General features: G+C 42.4%; 1 protein-coding gene across 6 annotated transcripts in view; it reads left to right on the top strand.

Annotated features, from left to right (window-relative positions):
- Positions 1-2,162: 2,162 nt before the first annotated feature.
- The window catches only part of GPD2 (glycerol-3-phosphate dehydrogenase 2), a 132,886-nt gene continuing 118,849 nt past the window's right edge, over positions 2,163-16,199 (top strand). The window contains exon 1 of one of the 6 annotated variants that reach the window (XM_081142792.1): positions 2,163-2,528. The gene's annotated coding sequence lies outside the window, so the exon portion shown is untranslated. Of the gene's footprint in view, positions 2,529-3,045; positions 3,176-3,605; positions 3,627-16,199 lie in introns of those variants that run through there. The other 5 variants (XM_081142796.1, XM_081142795.1, XM_081142791.1 and 2 more) reach the window with 5 other exon arrangements.

The following is a 16,199-nucleotide window of genomic DNA, read 5'->3' as shown; positions in this document are numbered from 1 at the left end:
GCACATGCCTGGGTTGCTGGCTCAATCCCCAATGAGTCTCTCATCATTGATGTTTCTGTCTCTCTCTCTCTCCTTTCCTCTCTCTGAAATCAATAAAGATATAGCTAAAAAAAAAATTGACAACTTTTTAAAAACCATTTTTGCCTTAAACAAAAAAGGAAACCTAATTTCTGCTGATTAATTACAAGTCAGCTATGTTTTCATGCAATAAATACTGTATTTTACAACACTATCCTATTTAAAAAATTGTTTTCAAGGCTGTAGATGAGATTAGGTGTGTGTATGGAGGGTGGGGGAGTGGAGGTTGGAGGTGGGATTGTCTAGAAAACAAAAATCCAGAGTAAACTGTAGGCTGATGACCTTAAGCTTCCTTGTCTCTCCTTCCTAAACTCTCCCATACACACCCTTTTCCTTTGGTGCCTTTCCTGAATTCCACTGGATGCCTAGTGTCTTTACATTTTCCTTTGGTTGTTTTGGGCCCCAACTCTGGCAAGAGAAATCCTGTCCAATGCTTCTGACTTTTTTCACCTCTCTGAATTTTCTACCTCCTCCCATGTCCTGGCCCATCAGGGTGTGGCCTGGGTTAGACGATCACAGATGGTCGGGGGTTATTAATAAGAACTGAATCCCTGCTGGCTTGTTAGGTGGCAAGGTGACCAGGACTTGTGGGGAAAATACACAGCAGACATAATAGGCCCTGGAGCAAACTGTTCACCTAAGCATTCATTTCAAATCAATAGATGCTTATCAAACATCTACTATGTTATAGGCAGTGTGCTAGGCTCCAGAGTACAAAATATCCATTTTCCAAGCACTGAACTCTTCTGGGTGTATTAGGGGGAAAGGAATCTAGGACTGGCACCTCAATTCAACTAGATTATTCTGTGTAACACGTTGCTCTTCTAGATAAATGTTCGGGATTTGAAAAAATATAAAAGCATTGGTCTATTACATTGGTTCTCAACAATGGCTGCTCATTAGTCACCCGGGGAAGCTTTTAAACAGACTTTCTCAAGATTTAGTGTGCTTCAGAATCACTGGGAAGGCTGGTTAAATCAGAAAGGAAGTCCCCAGCCCAGGAATTTAGTAATCATTTAATCTGGAGTTAAGTCAGATTTGCATATCTATGAAGTTCTCAGGTGATGCTGCTCGCTTCCAAGTCTCCCCCTTTGAGAAGCCCAGTTTTAAAATATAAATAGTTCCAAGTTCCATCCACAGACCGATTCAATTATCTGGGGATGGGAACTTAGCATTGGTCATTTTATACCCCCATCCCCATTTTAATGTGTATTTCAGGGGTGCAACAAGCTTTCCTCCACCCTTCTGGCTTCCTCTGACTGGTCTAATAATCAAATGGATGAGAGAAATTAACAAGAGAAAAATAACCAAATGGAATTACATACATACCTATGGGAACTCTACATACATGAGAGATTCAGAGACAGAAGGGGAAAATGAGGTACATACAGCATTCTGAGCTAAAATGACATCAGGCTCCTGGGGCTTCAGAGACGAGGAAAGTTAGGGGGATAAGAAGTGCAGATGTTTAGTAATCAGATGTTTGCCCTGCCCTATAGATAAGTCATAAAATGTTATTTCTTGTAATAACTCATATTATCTGCAGGCCCCCAATTTTCTTTATGGGAGAGGCAAAAGTTTCTCCATGAGTCCCCTATAGGGTCTCCATTGTGTCAGCTCAAAATAATCCACTTGCCAAAGTAGCACATCTTGATGAGGCCTGTTCAGAACCCCTTCAGTAGCCAAGGCTAACAGCCACTGTTCCATCAGATAGCTATCCACTGAATGGGCTGGTTTCCTGAGCTTACTGAATTTAGGATGCAAAGAGCCTACACATTCCTCTGGGTCAATCTTAATAGTTCTGCAGTATTTAAAGAAATTAGTACATAACTTAATAATTGGAAAAACCCACTACTGGCGATTTTGGTACAAACAAACTTGTCTGCTTTCCTTTGGAAGGCCTATCCAAACCTCCCCTGGATATTTTCCAACACCATGGTAGAAACTATATTTGTAAAGCGCCAGAGGTCTTCGGAGGAAAGGTCCTAAAGAAATGGGGTCCATTTGAACCCCATCTGCACGTTCCTTGGGTCGACCTGGTCTGGCCCAACACTTGTAGTTCAAGTGAGCTGGGCATGCTCAGTGGGCAAGGTCGTTTTTTTTTGGGGGGGGGTGTGCAACTGGGAAGCCTGCCGCTCTACTGCGGGGCTCCCCGCCTCCCCCCACCTGTTCGAGGCTGGGCCCGAGGAGCCCGTGCTCAGCATCCTACCCCCTGGTGCTTGGCCTTGGTCTTCCCCGCAGGTCCCCGCGCCGGCATTCAGGAGGGGAGTCCGGAGGCCGGGCGCGCCTGCCTCCCGAGCGCGCGGGGGGAGCCTGGGCCAGGGCTCCGGGCTCGGACGGGGGGAGGGGTCCCAGGGGTTCGCCCGCCTCGCAGACACGTTGCTAGGCCCGGCGAAGCCTGCCCGCAGAGCAGGGGAAGCCAGATTCGTGGGCGAGTGTGGAGAAATCAGGTAAGGCGACCCCGCCGGCTGCAGGCGGGCGAGCGCCTCCTCTCCCGGGCGGGCGGCGAGGGCGCTCGCACGGTGCAGGCACAGGCAACCGGACACCTCCACCATCTTCCCCTGGCCTAGGGCAGCCGAGGCTCTCCCGCTCGGCAGCCGATCGGCGAGGGGGGCGGGGGGCCTGGAGGGGGGCGCCGCGAGGGCCCGAGGCAGGAACGGCCGCCTGGGGCGCGGGCCCTCGCAGCGGCCGCGCGGTGACCCCACCCGGCGGGCCTGGCGTCCCCATCGGGTCACGCTCCTTGGGCGGCGGAGACCTCGCTAGCTCGCTGCCCGCCGGTTCGCGACCCCCCGGCCCCCCCACCCCCCGACTCTCCTCCCGTTGCGCGTCTCCCCCGGGCGGGAGGAGCTGGGCCCGAAGCGTCGGGCTGAGCGTGGCCGCCGCGCCACCAGGGCCAACCTTCGGGAGGGCGGAGGAGCGGGGGAGGGAGGAGGAAGTTGGCTGGGGCGGGTCGGGTTACGCGGGCTCAGCCCGCCCCGGAGTCACATCCCCGCGCGCCCGGCCGCGGCTCTGATTCCGAGGGAGACCGACTCCGCCCCGGCCGCAGGAACCAGGTGCTCCTGCGCCCTCTCCCCTCGCGCCACGGGACTAGTCTCAGGTGTGTGCTCGCTGGGAGACCCCGTTCCTTCGCCGCCCCGGGTTGTAGATGCCCCCTTTTCACCCCGCCAGTCCGCTGGGACTCCAGTGTTGGGGTGGGTGGTGGCGGGAATCTGGGGAAAGATCTAAAATTTCTCCCCAACAACAGAAAGAAGGTGGATCCATTCTTATCTGGGGCTTAGCTGTTTACATTGCGGGGGGGGGGGGCAGATGGGGTGCAGTAATACATTCGCTTCCTTAAGTTAAGTGGCCGCACTTTTGGGGGAGGGTTGGTAGCTAACTGAAAGTTTCCTGCAAACTTATAGCTCGTGGATGTCGCTCCTCTGATAAGGATTGCTGCTCCCTTCTGAAGCAACAGGGAAAGATTCTAGAAGGGCGCTGAGGCTTCCTTGGGGACCTTAGCTGCTGCAGGGTGACAGTTCCAGGAGCAAGTGGGAGGCGTGCGTACGCAGGTGAACTTACCACAGCCTCCCCCCCCCCCCCAAGGAGTAACTTCTACGGAGCAGAGATTTGCAGAGATGCGTGGGCAGGAAGGTATAGCCTCTGAATGAAGGGCTGCCCCTAGCAACTGGTCTCCAGACTGCCTTCCACCTTGTGGAGGACCTTCCGCTCTCCCACGGCCTTCCATCGGAGTCCCAAAGGAACTGACACACGCACACTCTCGCACAGTCTTCGTGGCACAGGCCAACCCAAATTACACAACACGTAAATAGCATGAGAAGCAGCTATAGAAATAGCTAACAGCTAATTTAGTCATATACTTGTATGACTAAGGCGAGGGAAGGAGGGGAAGTTTCATCCGGTCTTCGTTGCTTAATAGAGCTGTTAGAGTTTTGCATATGTTCCAGGTTTAAGAGATGTGAAGTTCCCCTTTGGAGTGTGGAGGTTAATGCAACTGCAGCACTGGGGCCAGGCTCTTCCTGGTAGCTACTGAGCAGTCTAGTCTCTGAGCCCTACAGTTTTTGTTGGCCATCTGCTGAGAGCTGGATGCCATTGCCCAGTGGATACTATGTGTAGCCTTATGATGTTTTTCTCGTAAGGGCATATGTCAAGTTATAACACTCCCTTGCTTTTACAAATAAGCTCTTCAAGTAATGCCCCAGATCCTTAATGAATAATGGATGAAAGGTGGAATTTTGGGTTTGAGAACCACTACTGGTAGAGCTGTTCATTCTGGTATCTCACATAGTCACTTGATTTTATAAAGAAATTCTGAGCAGCATTGAAGCTGTGTTTCCTTTTCTCTCCCTCTGATTTATTAAAAGATGCAGTGGCCTGGCTCAGTAATTGACAGTAGGGCCACAATGCTACCAATAGTCATTGGGTTTCACATTCTGCCTACCCATTTAATTTTTGCAATTATTTAATCTCATTATATTTTAAAATATTTGACTATCATTGTACAAAAATCATATAGGTAAACTATTATAACTCTGAAATTATCCTGTTTGGTTATTTATTTTCTGTCACTAGCATGTTAGTTCTGTGAGGACCTGGTCAGCTTCACACACTTTGGTGTTTCTAATGCCTAGAGTGGGGACTAGCGTGTAATAAGTGCTCAGTAAGTGTTTTCTCAATGAGTGACTAAACTGTGGGACAAACTCTAGCTGAGTGTAGTGGGGGGAAGAAAACCAAAGACTTTGGCTTTAGGTAACCTATTCAAACTCACTGAGCCTCAATTATCTTCTTGACAAAATGTGGGTAATAATATATGAGATAGTGCAAGTAAAGCAGCTGGTGATGGACCTGTCAGATAGTAGACTTTAGAACATTAGTGTCCTTCCTTCTTATATTTTTTCTTTTTTCATTCATAAAGGGAAGATTTGGGCAAAGAATACACTTAGCTAGATAATTTGGCTCTTACATGTTGCGCATGAATTATCCAGGCTTTCTCCTCTTTAATTAGTTGTGTGTGATTGAGGAGTGGGGGGTGGAGGTGGTTAGTGACAGCTATGGTTATTAGAGAAGGGAAGTAATTTCCAGATCATTATCTAATTTCTCCTCTATTTTTTTTTTTTTTTAATGTGATGATATTTTTTTCTACTTAGGTTTTCCAAAACTTGTTTCTTTCTGCTTGTCAACAACCCAGACTCACTAGTTTGTGCTAAGAGTAGAAACAACACTTCAGAAAGATCATTAGAAATCATATGTATGTAACATTTGGTTTTTAAATAAAGTTTTCTGTGGGCTTGTGCAGCTTGTATAGCAACAAGTGCTAGGGAAAGAAAAGTATGCTTTTGAGAAGTTTGAGTTTGTTTGACAAGGTAAAATATACAGATGCAAAACAATTAGGGACCAACAAAAGATCTTGCATAATCATATACCAAGTGGTAGAATGTCAGCTTAAAACTCTTGTGGTTATGGAAGGGAGATGTTAGCATGGGCTTAAGTGCTTAAGACAGTTGTAGTGAAGAGAATGTCACTTTAGCAACAGAGAGACTTAAAGTTTCCTGAAGATTACAGCAGAAGCCCATCTTTGTTTCATCCTTTTACATCAGTGTATTAAAATGCCAGCACAGTCATATACTTTCAAAAATGACCTGTGGAAAAGTATATTAGAAACCTATGGTAAAATTATGTGTACTAAACAATACTTTTAATGATGTCTCTGAAGTTTTAAAGCCCAGGATTGGAATTGCCACTTTTAACACACTTGTGTTAGATGGCCTGCTACTCTATGGAATTGGGTACAGTGGGATTTAGTTTTCATTTGAAGTTTCAGGGGAAAATTACTATAGGTTTGGGACCTCCAGAACTGGTTAATTTCAGGATTATTATTTTGGGAGATAGGGAAGGGCTGAATGTAACTAAACCAAGAAGGTATTATCAAAGTGGTTTTTTATGTTCATCAAAATACTAAGATAATTCCATCAGGACTCATCACCTTTGAGACAAGAAAACTTTGGAAGTCATGCCCTAAAGGAAGAAGAAACTAAAGGGCATGTTGTATATTTCCTTGTTTAGAATTGTTGACATGATGGGGGAAAGAAATGTAGAGGGGAGAGATGATCATATTCAACTTCAAGTGCTAAAGACGAGGGCTAAGGTGGCTGCAAGCCAGGAAACCTTTAACAACTTTAGGGGAGACCTTTTCTTGTATTATCTGACCAGGGATTGATCTCAGGGACACTTAAGGAAAAAAAAACTTGGGGAGCTTATGGTTTAAGTACCCAAGGATGTTTAGATAATACCTAGGGCCAGAGTTTGCTCAGAACTCTAATTTTGTGTCCTGACATGAATGTGACCATGATTTTTTTTTTTTTTTTTTTCTTGTTTTCCAGAATTTTCATTTTTTGTTGGAGCTTTTAACTGGTTCCTTGGTTTAAATATTTCTTACTATATCATGTCTATGCTCTCATTTCCTATTTTCAGTTGAAAATTTTATTTTGGTTCTTTCAAAATCAGTTCTGATTTATGCAGCACACAAAACATGATTTCTGAATTTAATTAGGTCAAGCCTTGATCCCATTAGTTCACTAAAATTAGTGGGAAAAATTAGTTAATAGAAAATGTTTCCCTCCTAACTAAATATTTGTTGTGACATATGTATTAACAAAACTTTAAAACATTGTTTGGGGACATCTTTTAATTATTCAGGCAAATTGAAATTATTACTGATGTAATAATTTACTTTTTAATAGTGAGATACAGTTAATATGTGGGCATTTTTTGAACAATTACTATTTAATTTAGATTATTTTAAGTTTCAAGTTTTTAAAATAGTGATATGCTATCTGTGGAATCTCATATTTGATTACCTATCTTTATTCTTCATAAAATACTTTAATATAGAGGAGAAAACAAACCCTATAAACTAACAGAGGGGCTATTTTCTGCAAATGAGATTTCTAGAAGCTGCCACTGTCAAATGAGATGGCCTCTGAGTATGACTTTTGACAAAAGCTAAGAAAGCTTTATTACTTACCTTATATCCAGCAGTGACCACTAAGGCCAGTTGGTTACGCACAATAGACGCAAAAGTATATGTTCACAGTAAACATTTTAGAAAAATTTTGGTTAAGATTTTATGCCATTATTATTTCACTAAAACATAATAAACTTCTAAATGTATCTGAAAAGTGGTAAAAATAATGCAGCTGGGAGTACTACATTCTCAAAAGTCATTTTCCTTATTTAAATGGAATAAAGAAAGGATGTTTTGTTTCATTGTGGTAATGTCAAAACTGCTTTGATCATATCGGCTCCACCCTTCCGTGGCTCATGCTGTCCTATTGGATCAAGGCCTAAATATTTGTATTGGAATTTATGGACTTTTCTAGTCTTTTTCATTTTTATTATTTTTTTATTTTCTCCCACATCATCATTTATCCCCCCATGTCCTCTTCAACGCCCCCACCCCACCCCTCGGCAATCACCACACTGTTGTTGGTGTCCATGAGTTCTTTCTCTTTTTTCCCTTTCTTTTTTGCTCGATCCCTCCACCTCAGTTTCTTGCCTTATCTACCTGTGATTCAGCCAAATTGGACTACTTGGAATTCCCTTAATCTATGCTAATGCTCTTCCTCCTATTTCACCATTTTGAAATCCTACCAATCCTTGAATGCCCAGACCTGTGGCTGCCAGTTTCATGATGCTTTTCCTAACAGCCCCAGTCAGAAGTGTTATGTACATTTTCATTTTTTTGTCTTAAATTCTGTTTGTAAAAAAATTCAAGTATAGTTGGCATATTAGTTTCAGGTGTACAATATAGTGATTTGACACATATATACCTTACAGTGTGATCTCCACACTAGGTCTAGCAATCATCTGTCACCGTGCAGTTATCACAGTGTTATTGACTACATTCCCTTTTACCTTTTCCACCCATACCCCCACACCCCGTTTCCTCTGGCCACCATCAGATTGTTCTCTCCTTTTATAAGTCCGTTTTTGTTTTGTTTTGTTTGTTTGCTTTTTAGTGTCCACATATAAGTGAAATCCACATATAGTATTTGTCTTTCTCTGTCTGGCTTATTTCACTTAGTGTAATACCCTTTGTGTCTGTCTGTATAGTCGCAAATGGCAAGATTTTATTCTTTTTTTATGGCTGAATATATTCCATTGTAAATATATACCACATCTTTACCCATTTATCTATCAGTGGACACTTAGGTTGCTTCCATATCTTGGCTGTTATAAATAATGCTGCAGGGAATATGTACATTTTCTAAACCCTTCACAGTCTCTCATTTACTCCTGTGTATGATAATTAAATGTGCATCATTTCCTCCTGCAGAAGATCATGCAGAACAAAGGCTAGATCTTACACAATTTCATAGACTTCACATGCCCAACCCATGCATCTTGCATGTAGGGGACACCTAGAAAATAGTGGTTGAATGAATGGTTGTCTCATAATTCACTCATCACTTAATTACTCAAGAAATAAGTGGTAGAAATGGGTTGGGTGTGACTGAACAGCAAAATAACACACAGGAAGCTGCATTTCAGATAATCAGTTAAACTGGGTACTTTATTTTTTCAGGCCTCCCCTGTCTCCTTATACATTTAGGAGTTTTGATATATAAAGGATATTTAGGAGGAGGAAAGGAAAACTGCGTTTGAACCAAAGTTATAAAAGCAATCCCCTAAAATCAGTGGAGGAATATGCAAATGAGGAGTTCTTTTAATATCCACTGAGGGCTCAGCTACCTTTGTCAGAACTCTTAGGGCTCCCTTCTCTTCACTCATTTTTCCCTACTTCCCCACCTGCCCACTTAATCCAGTCTCTTAAGAAAGAATCCAGAAAATTAATTCATAACAAGATGATTGATAAAATTATCTTGTCACCTTCTCAAAGGTTTCTGGATTCTAAGGGGACAAAACCTTGGGGACCATTTATGTAGACTAGGTGGAAGGAGCTTTTGGGGATCAATGCTTACATCTGTTGTATCCCTGAAGTCACATCATAGCCACTTAAGTGTGGCTTTGGTCAGTCTCTGAGATTTTTAGTTTCTTCCTCCATTAAATGATGTGGCTGGACTGCATGGAATTTAAAGCCCATAAAGAAGCACAGAGTGTTTTATTACTCTTATCCTGTTCTCAAGGGAAGACAGTCTTGGCCACTGGGTTCTGTTCACCGCTGGACCCTGCCCTAGCTCCTCTTACTTTCCTGAGTTTAGGGTTTGCTTTCTCTTAGCCTCTCTAGATGTAGCATTTACATCTGGAAGATGCTGTGTTTCTCCATCTCCATCCTGGCTTATACTAATGAGAGCTGTCATAATTACATTTTCACTTATTTTTTTATTAGTATTTTCTAGTATTAACACCTTTCTCCCACCCTAGCCCACTGTTAAATACCTGGGGTATTTATCTAAAAAAATATAGATTCACAGAATTTTAAAATAGGAAGGGGATTGGAGAGCTAATCTGACTGTCTTTTTATTATTTATAATAAATTGTAATAAGTATCATTTATTAATCACCATATTCCAAGCACTGTGCTAAGCACTTTGTGTACATCATTTCATATATCAACAGTGAACCTTGTTATATCATTGAGGAAACAGTTCCAGAGAACTTAAGTGAGTCACTCAGAGCCACACTTATTTTCTCGTATGACAGAAACTCCCTTCAAAACTGTAAAGAAATAGAATCAAGAGATAATCTTACTCACATATCTGTAATGTACTTTCTGCTTTTTGTTACTTTGGATTCCATTCCTGTGCTCATTAAACTTTGCCTTTTAACAGTTCTACTTTCTAATACTTTACCCTTTGGTTCAACAGTTTCCACCCATGATATTCCTTGTGACTTGATTTCTAGGAACCCATGACATTGTTAAACTCCTCTTTAGTCTTAATGGATGTGGAAACAGCCTACAACTTGATATCAACCTGCTTTTTGCATTCCTCCACCTGGGTTTTTGAATGGTATTGGGAAAATGAACACAATCATGCCAGTTGGCAGTACATACAAAGTTGTTCTCCAGCAGCAGCCACGAGGCAGTTCTTGCACCTGTTTCTAGACAGCACCTTTTTCCACTTCTTGCCATAGTTTGTCCAAATCTTCAGCATTTTCTTTGAGGCTTTTACCCCACTTATGCATTTATTTAAATCAGAAAATGATTGATAGTGGTTAGGACAGACTAAACTGTCATAACAGAAATATCTGAAGATACAAAAGCACAAACACAATGGATCATGTCTTGATTGGTGAATGGCTTTCTTCCACTGGAGGATTCAGGCATCCTGGAACTTTTCATTTTGTGACTCTGCCATCACTTAGGGCACTGATTTTCAACCTTTTTCACCTAGGGGCACACATAGATTAATTACTAAAATTCTGCAGCACACCAAAAATTATATTTTTTGCTGATCTGATAAAAAAATAGGTATAATTTTGATTCATTCACACCAGACAGCTATTGTGTTGGCTGTTGTCATGTTTTTATTTGACAAGCTAAGAGAAAAAAGGTGAGTGCCCCTGACTAAATAGTGCCTCTCACTGCACACTGGTTGAAAATCGTTGCCTTAGGGCTTTATTTTCAGCTAGTGGAAGGTGAAAGAAAAGCAGCATATCCATTTTCTAAATGCTTAGTCTTAAAATGAATGTATCAGTTCCACTCACATACCATTGGCCAGAAATCAGGTGCACAGACACACTTATTAGCAAAGGGAGATTGGCAAATGTAGTCTAGCTGGGAGCCCAGGAAGAAAATGTTGGGTTTTAGTGAAGAGTTAGCTATTCCCCTCACAGTGTTCTTGTATCCTTTTATACTGAGAAAACACGGACACATCAACTTTGAATATTTTGCTTTCCTCTCTACATCTTCTATGTTTCTGAGCCCACCAACTCCATCAATCACTACCAACATTGAGGTAGAGTTATCCAAAGTTGATGCTTTCCTCAATACTTCCCATCGTATCAGATAGCTTCTCCATCAAATTTTCCATGTTCGCCTGCATTTGAAATATTTACAAGGATGCTAACAATCCTCCCTTCACAAAAACAAACCAGACTGAAAACCAGAACTATTCCTCCACCCTGCACTCCTCTCTTGCTACATGCTCACTTCCTCCTTTCTTTCAAGCTATGCTTCCTGAAAACACATTTTATATCTTGTTTTTCCACTTTTTCACCTTTCATTTATAAGGGTTGGAAATTTGGCTTCTGTCTTAGATGAATCTGTTCTTCTTATGATTACTGGTGTCCTCCTGACTGGTGAATCGATGAGGCCTTATTACTTGAAATTTCTGTGCTGCTGCTCTTTCCCTCTTTGTGAAATTGAACTTTCACTAGGCTGCTATGATTCTTCTGTCTTCTTTTGGACTATTCCTTTCTGATATTTCTGAAGGTTCTTCTCCTTGATATTGGAGTTCCCAGGGTTTGTTCCTCAATTCACTGTCTTCTCACTGTACCATCAGATTTATCTAGTATATTCCATTTCAGTGATTCCCAAGTCAACATCTCCAACTAGAGCTCTTCCTTGAGTTCAGACTCAGTGGACATTTCTACTTGGATGTCCCACAGTCAAGACAGGTCTCACCATCTCTCCCTGCTTTCCATATGTTGTCTTGCCTCAATAATTGAACAGTACCACCATGTTTTCTCCCACCTATATCACCCATTCATTTATTATGTTTATCAATCACCTAATAATGTGCTAAGCATTTTTCTAGAAATTAAGACTATAGTGGTATAAAAAACAGGTATGATCTCTCATTTTGTAGAGCTTGCATTCTGGGTGTTGGGGAACAAATAACAATGATTAAATAAAGAAGAGACATATGAGATGATGATACCTATAGGATAATTTTGGGTTTGGTTGGTTTGGGAAGTCCTGTCCAAGAAGCTGACATTTGAGCTGTATCTTGAATGACCAGAAGGAGCTACTTGTGCAAAGATGAGCAGAGCATTCCAGGCAGAGAAGACAGCTGGTGCCAAAACCCTAATTGTGTTCCTGATGAATTTCATGGGCAGAAAAAGACAAATAAACCTGAAACTTAGTGAGTGAAAATGAAAGGTGTGTGTTAGTTTCCTATGGCTGCTGTAACAAATTATCACAGCCTTGGTGGCTTAAAACAGACATTTATTCTCTCATGGTTCTGGAACCAGAATTTCAAAATCAGGATCACTGGCCAAAATCAAGGTGTTGGCAGTCTGTGCTCTCTTCTTAGGGCCTAGGGGAGAATCTGTTCCTTGCTTCTTCTAGCTGCTGGTGGCTTCCAGCACTTACTAGCTTGTGGCTACATTACTGCAATCTCTGCCTCTGTCACCACAATGTCTTCTCCTCTTCTGTGTGTGTCAAGTTTCCCTTTGCCTCCCCCTTATAATGGTGTATGGGATTGCATTTGGGCTCCACCCTGGCAATTTGGGATGATCTCTCCATCTCTAGGTCCTTTATTTAATTACAATTGCAGAGGGTTTTTTATTTTTATTTTTGGTTATATAAGATAACATTCTCAGCTTCTAGGGTTTAGGATGTGGATATCTTTTGAGTGCCACTAATCAGTCTACCACAATGTACAACAGAATCTTCAAAAAGTAGGCACGGGCCAGAAGATCCTACAGGGCTCCCCTCCCCTCGTTTTCACTTTTATTGGGGTCACGGGATGGGACGATCTCCCTGTCAGTGGAGCTAGTCACACTTTCTTCAGCCACTCCAAGCTTGGGGTGACTGGGCACCTCGGGCGTATTCCCATCATCTCCAGCGGGCACTGGGCAGTTGCAGGGTGCGACTTGGTTGATCACGGCCGCATGCTTGGTGCGGGGGCAGAAGGCGGGCGGAGTTATAGTCCCGGCCCTCTCGGTCTCAGTGGCCCATCCTGAAGTGCTTTATAAGGCAGGAAAAGGGGCTTGGATTTCGTTCTATAGTTATATAAACCATTGAAAGATTATGTGCCAGTAAATGAATTGCTGTGGTTTTGCTGTAAAACAGTGTCTCCGTTAACTTTTTTTCTCATAATGTCTCTCTAAAAGGAAACATTAAATGGAAATTAATTAAAAATTTAAGTTAATGTCTCCCTTAAGGAGAGAGTATTCCTTAAATATTAAGGAATAAGATTTTGGGTAGAGTTGAGCTTTGGAGAACAACAAATCATTGTTATAGATAGTATCTCCTGCTCCCAACCAATTTTGTCTCTCCCCTCTTGCATGTATTACTGCTCCCCACTTAGAATGCATGATATCAAAGACTGCTCTGGCTGCTAAAAGTTGACTGGATTAGGGTGGGTGGGGGAGGGGATTAGAAATTGGACTTATATTAAGAGTTTATTTTAGTTGCCCAATTGAGAAATTGTAGTTGTATGGACAAGCATTGTGTTAAAGATGGAAACAAGTCATGGATTTAGGATATGTTTTTGAGATAGAGTTAGTTGACCGAACTTGCTGATAGATTAATTATATGGAGAGAGGAAACAAGAATCTAGACAGAGGCTTACATTTGTTACTTGAGGAACTGGACCCTAAGCTAAGAAAGGGGGACCTGGGAGAGAAGCAGGCTTGACGGAAGATATAAAATTCTGTTTGAGGCTATGTTAAGGTTGAGGCGCTCATTAGACATTTCTTTGGAGATGTCAGACAATTGGATAAATGGAGTTTGGAGATTCTGGGTGGGGTTTTGGCTGAAGATACAGAGTTAAGAGTAATTTGTGTATGGGTTTTATTTGGTATTACCCATTAAGAATGTATAGATAGAGAAGGGGGCATTAGGAGCACTGCATTATTTAGAAGAGAAGGAGGAATTGCCAGTGGATTAGGAAGGAAATCAGGAGAGTGTGGTATCCCTGAAGTTCAGAGTTCAAATATTTTTAAAAGGAGATGTATCAGTTGTAGAGATTGCATTTAGTGAAATGAGGACATTTGTGATTTTGACAATCTTATATACAATTTAAGTAGAAGATGGGATAAAAGATTATCGGATTGAGTTGTGGAAATAGAGACAGTGCTTATAGACAACTCCTTAAAGACATTTTGTTGTGAAGAGAATCAGAGAAATGGAAAAGTTCTTGGAAGGAGATATTAGTTAAGGGAGGGTTTGTTAGCACCAGAGAGTAACAGAATGAGCTTAATAGAGAGGAAATGATAGAATGATTAAGGAGCGAGGGAGAGCAGGGGAGAGTGATGGATAAATGTTGGAGTGTGATTCCCTAAGAGCCAGGAAGTGAGGAGATCTAGGGCACAGATGAAGAGGCTGGTGGTTACTACGAACAGGGACATTTCATTTCTAGTGAAATGGACTGCAGAGCGAGTGGGTAGAGGCTGAAAGGTCATGGTTTGGGTGGCGGGAAGATGGAGTTCTTACCTGATTGCTTCTTCTTTCCCAAGGAAGTGTGATAATGTTGGGGTGGGGAGGAGTGAAACAGGTATGGGAAAAATATTTGAAATGACTAAACATCTCTGGGAAATACCCTTTAGAGATTTGTATTCATGAATTTAAATTGAGGCTACTTGTGGTTGTGTGTTTTTCTCTAAGCATTTCTTCAGTTGTGTAGGTGGAGGCTTGGAGCAGGCAAATAAATGGCTGGGCTTAATTTGAAGATTAGCCAGGTAATTGAGAAGCAGGAAGAGAAGACTAAGGGACTTAAGGGTGCTTACAAAGGAGAGGTTACAATGATGCACCTTGACTCTAAACTTGGAAGAGACAAAAATGAGGGTGTAACTAATAGTGGAAGAAATTGTAGAGTCAATGGATTGGAAAGCCAGATACTGCCAAGAAGGTGCTGGAATAGAAAGAAATACCAGAATGGATGAGCTGGGAAAAGAGAAGGTGGTGTTCACATTGTGGGATGCTTGAAGTCTCAGAGCTGGTGCAAGTAATCAGGATGCCAAATCAGAGGTTATAACAGTGAGAGTGGGTGACTGAGGCAGGGTCAAAGAGAAGATCATCAGAGTTGAGGTGGTTTAGGAACTGGAGGCTCCATGGAAATGTAGAAGATGGCAAGAATGAAGAGAGGTACCAATTTGGAAAGGGAGATGGCCAGGTGCTCAGGTCATCAGGAACGAGGGCAAACAGCAGTAGATGAGTAGACGACAGCAAGAAGGGATAATGGGTGGTCAAGTCCAATGACACGAACTTCAAAACAGGTAAGAGTTCTGAAAGAGGAGAAATTGGAAGGTGAAAGGAGAGACACTTAACCCATCTCCAGGTTGGGGGATTTTGGGGATGGGAGCTGGAGTGTTACTCAAAGTATTTGCAACTCAAGTGGAATGGGAATCACAGATGCAAGCTTTTCTGGAGCAAGGGACTGGGTGCCTTTTGGGAAGCTAGGCATTAACTCTTTAATCACTTGATTATAGGAAGGTCCCAGGAAAGGATCTGATATTTCAGCAACTGGTACAGTCATCCCTATTTATACTGGCTGAACATTAGACTTAAATGTGAGTGCATAAACAACCTTTCCTTGATGGAATGCTAGAAAAACAGTGTTAATAGGCGTTAGCCTTTATAATTCAGGTTAAAACTTGTTTTCCCCATGTTTTCAGGGTTTTGCCTGGTGGAAGGAACATTCAAAGAAGAGAACATTATGGAGTTTGTAGAGGGTAGATAGTGAGTTTCAGAGGACAGAATGGGCAGGAGGGAGGGCTGAGGAGGTGAGAAATGGGGCAGGTTGGGCTTCTGGTGAAGACTGAGGTAACAAGGATTGTGACACATGCTGAAATTAGTCCTGAGATGTTTTGGAGGGTGCTGGGTGAAGACCTTGTGGCTGCTCCTGTTGATTTTGTGGCCAAGGGTGAGCAAAAGGCTCCTCAGAGTTTCTGTAGCCTTTCTGTAGCCCTAGGCATCTCCTGATGGTCTGGTGGCCAATTGGAGTATAAAGGCCTCCTTGGGGACTGCTCTCAAGTGGCAGGAGCACCAGGTGCTCTGAGGGCCTTTTCCTAGCCAAGATGGTGTGATCCTGTTCAGGTTATTGCCCAGCACTGGTTCAGGGAACTGGGAATGGGAGAATGGTCTTTTAAATTCAAATGCGATTCTGTCTAATCCTACGAGGAATATTGTAAGGATTAATATAATCTATATAAACTGACTACCAGAGTCCTTATAACAGTATGTAACCAACAAATACACCTAAAAGCCTTCCTCG

The sequence above is a fragment of the Miniopterus schreibersii genome (genome assembly GCF_964146895.1).
Source record: "Miniopterus schreibersii genome assembly, chromosome: 7".
In the NCBI taxonomy this organism is placed as follows: Eukaryota; Metazoa; Chordata; class Mammalia; order Chiroptera; family Miniopteridae; genus Miniopterus; species Miniopterus schreibersii.
The sequence above is the reverse complement of the archived record's forward strand: the minus strand, read 5'-3'. Positions and strand labels throughout refer to the sequence as shown.